Source organism: Etheostoma cragini, chromosome 3 (assembly GCF_013103735.1).
Source record: "Etheostoma cragini isolate CJK2018 chromosome 3, CSU_Ecrag_1.0, whole genome shotgun sequence".
NCBI lineage: Eukaryota > Metazoa > Chordata > Actinopteri > Perciformes > Percidae > Etheostoma > Etheostoma cragini.
Window position 1 is genome coordinate 24,741,478 of NC_048409.1, and position 4,003 is coordinate 24,745,480.

The following is a 4,003-nucleotide window of genomic DNA, read 5'->3' on the forward strand; positions in this document are numbered from 1 at the left end:
CGTAGAAAAAGTCGCTTATTTTGGGCTTGTTTTCACAGGCCTGGTTGCGTATTTGTCTCGCAAGATCTGGCAACACTGATCACATTATCAAGAGCCATTTTCTGTCCCACTGCATATCTGACACCTCACCTAATTTCTGTGAAAGACTGTAGCCTACATTCTGCTGAATTACAATCATAAAGATGGTCGTGGTTTTATGTTACAAACGGCAAAATATGCATTCATAAATTACACTACGCAGCTGCCACCTAGTGGGCATTACCGAAAAATATTTGCCACTGCTGAAAAGTATTGAGAATTAAAATTACTAAATTAAAACAGAGTGGCGTTATCTGAGCTATTTGTGTCTGATTAATAAGGGAAAATAGGAAACTCATACTTTGTGTTGTGACAAACATTAATCACACAATCACATCATCCTTACTTAAAAGTTTTAAACAACCAGGGGTGGGTACACTAACAATATAACAGCTACTGACGAGTATCGCACCGTCATGTCGAAATAAACTATAAACTACTGCTCAATATCCAAAGTAAAGTAACAGCTAGCTAGGGTCAGATAGGACTACTTGTAAAATGCATAGTGTAAAATCTCAATTTAGCTTGCACCTAAGTTATAACATCTTTTAGTTTGCTAACACTAGCAAAACGTCAGCTAGTTCGAAGCGTAACGCTAGCTTAGCTATGCATAGGCTACCCATAACTTACATAAGCACATTTCCCGTATTTATGAATGATTAAACATGGACTTATACCTGCAAATGATGCACAAGCATCATCTCGCAGTTTCTTTTTTTTTTTCTTTTCTCTTCTCCTGACTCCTGCTGTCTTTTCGAGGCCATTTCCAAAAAGTAGCTATTAGCCTACTGTCAAACTTACAACAATCCAACAGACCACTGAGGTAACAGGGAAGGGCAAACGGGGAGCTTGGGAAGTTGAGTGTATGTGTGTGTGTTTGTTTGTGTGTGTGTGTGTGTGTGTGTGTGTGTGTCGTCACTTTCTTGAGCAACTCTTGTTCTGTCTGTTTTGTCTGGCTAAAAGGTGCTCAATATTTCCACACTGAAATAATATCGACATTAAGAGATAAAGCAAAACTCAGAAGTAATTGAGAGAATGTGAAGCAAAACCGAAAAAACCTAATTTCACCATGGAGGAGTGGAGGCTCTCTCATAAACATATCCACACATCACGCTGAACATGGACAGACCATAGACCGTTAAAATAACGGTCTATGGGTTAAAATAACGGTCTATGGGACAGACAGGGGCACAGTTAATTGAGATTCAATTTCTGTCAAATTTAACCTGGCATGGATGGCTTTAACCCACATCTTCTGTGACACCAGGGTGTGTGCACTAGAAACCTCTAGAGGTTGTGTGTGAATCTGTGTGGAATTCAAATATTTTGTCATCAGCATGTAAAATACTATCGTCTACAAAGTAAAGTTTTGATTACAACCTTAGGTACTTTGACTCACTTGTTGGCTGCTTGCTATTTGAGTGTGCTTTTTCTTTGTGAGGGTTAGCCTTGCAGTTTTGAACCTGTTGTGTGGGTTGTAAAGTGAAAACCAAAGTACATACTCACTAGTAGCAAATTATTAATCCTTAGTTTGTCAGCAGAGTCTATGATGAGTTTGCAGATGTCCTGTTTGCTAATTTGATCACTGAAGGCCATTCTGTCCAGTTAGAGATACCACAGGGAAGTGCCATTACAACAGTGGTTGCCTTCTTCATTCTCAAACATGGGGATTTTTTTTGGTCATCAAATAAGTACATTATTAATGAAGTCCATCACAAGAAGTGCAAGCTCAGCAGATGCCACAAGAAAACACTGCATACGGATTACACAACGGAAGTTCTCTAGAGGGAAGAGGAATAGAAGTGGAATAGCTGATCTTCAACCCCACGGGGAGAGCGAAAGAGCGAGCTGGGACATGTTCAATCTCAGAATGGTGTGAAACGGTTTATTAACTGACGGGTGAAACGATGTGCTACTGAAAATATTAAGTCTATATTTGGGATACGTTTCCTCTCGTTTGGTGGGTGTGTCTCAGCTCAGGTCACAGGTGATACTCAATCAGACGAGACGTGTCTTTAAGATTGTGGTAATAAAATATTTAAAACTACATCAGCGTTTAACATTGACGTTTGTTTATGCTATTTTACATGAAAGGGAATAAGTTTGTCAGAAAGGCGTATCACTGTAGTGTAGGCCTCTCAAGTGTACTAAACTGTTACCAACAAAATAAGTAATAAAATAAGTAGGCTAATCAATCTGTATTCATATTTTGAGGCGGTTTGCTCTTGAAATAATAATAATAATAAAAAACATGGATTTATAGTTACTCCCTGTAAGCCAGTCATTGAGCTATAGCTTTGTAGAGGCCATGGGATTTATTAAACTGAATAAATCCCGCCCGCACATATAAACACAAAACTGCTACTCCATCATGTTGTAAGTAAGACATGGACTGAAAAAGTTGTATTCATTAGCATGCTCGGTGACGGCAACAGCCGGGAGGACATGAGACGGGAGCATATACTATATATTATTAATAAATTACATTAATAATACTAATTTAATATACAGTATATAGATGGAAGGCATGCGACGGGAGGTCACCAGGCTGCAGCCATACCAGACAGATGATAAAAAGGCAGCGCTCCCTCCCGTGGGGCTGAAGATCAGCTGTGCCACTTAGCGCTCTCTCTAGAGGCCTGGAGAACTTCCGTTGTGTAAATCCACTTTTCTTTTAGCATTGCTTCTGTATCTGCAGCGCGTTTGTGTATTTGGTTGTGTTGTGTGTATTTGCAGCGCGTTTGCTAAATGCTGCGCATACGTTTTGTCAAATCAATAAAGTTGTTTTCTTAATTTGCTTGTGTTTTGTCAGTTTGCATGTGTTTTATTAAATTGCAGGACGTTTTGCCCCTGTCGGCCGCTGTATTTTTGGACTATTATTTTGGATAAAAGGTACACAAAAGACAAGTTTCAAATGGGACAATAACATCACATTATTTTATTTACCATTATGCATGTATTTCACTTCAGACTCAGTAGTTACACAGCTGTAAGTGGTTGTGGCAGAATACTAAAAAGGAATACCAACAGACATGGTGTTAAGTACATAATATGTATCTTCTGGACGACTCAAGGACTGACCACATGCTCTTCAAGCTGCAAAGGAAATAATGAAAAATAAAAATTCATGGCAAAGACTAAAGCCTTTTCAATTCCAAAGATTTGCAACCTTCTGACACCTTATAGTTTAAACCAATACTACTATATTAGAGAGTGTATCCTCTTCATAGGAACTACTCTGTAGACCTACTTCCATTTTTTACCAGCTTTTTTTGTAGTTGGATTTAATTTAATATTATTTAAAATAATTTAATTGCAGCATACGAATGAGGATAGTTAATTATTTCCAGTAGTGATGAATTGGCACTGTCGACAATAGTTGTATGCTTAGTTTGGTTTTAGGTTAGAAAATTGGCAATATTACAATCTTTTAAACAATTCCAATTTGCATTTATAGTGCTTCTATATGTTATCACAGTGTGTTACCTGCAACACAAGGGTTGATGTATTCTCTATCAGACTGGTCACCTTAAGGGAAAAAAAAGGAGAAAATGAGTCAAACTTGCATCATGTGTTCAATAGTTTATCATATTAAAGATGCAGTAGGTAGGCCTAAGAATTATAAAACTAACTTTCTGTCATATTTGCTGAAACTGACCCTGTTTTTGAGTAGGACTTCATTAGGCAGGTAATTTAAACTGAATAACCCCCCTGGCTCCACCTACAGCGTGTAGTGTGATTTGCAAAAATCCACAGCTCCCTGTTCAGAGCCTCAAATCAGGGCCAGGCTAAGTCCTGGATCTTCACAATCCTACCTACAGCACCTTTAACATACTACTATACATTTTTATTCTGATAACTGCTCAGGTTGGTGTACAGATACCACGGAGCAGTGTGTGCTGTGACTTCAGTGAATGAGGTTTAG

The 4,003-nt window shown here is 38.4% G+C and overlaps 1 protein-coding gene and 1 long non-coding RNA gene across 2 annotated transcripts in view; both read right to left on the bottom strand.

Annotated features, from left to right (window-relative positions):
* The window catches only part of LOC117941696 (alpha-2-macroglobulin-like), a 67,391-nt gene that overhangs the window by 16,746 nt on the left and 46,642 nt on the right, over positions 1-4,003 (bottom strand). The window lies entirely within an intron of this gene.
* On the bottom strand, positions 3,002-3,627 carry LOC117941727. The gene is made up of 2 exons (XR_004655959.1): positions 3,565-3,627; positions 3,002-3,174 (listed from the first exon to the last, which is right to left on the bottom strand). It is a non-coding gene; the product is annotated as an uncharacterized LOC117941727 (long non-coding RNA).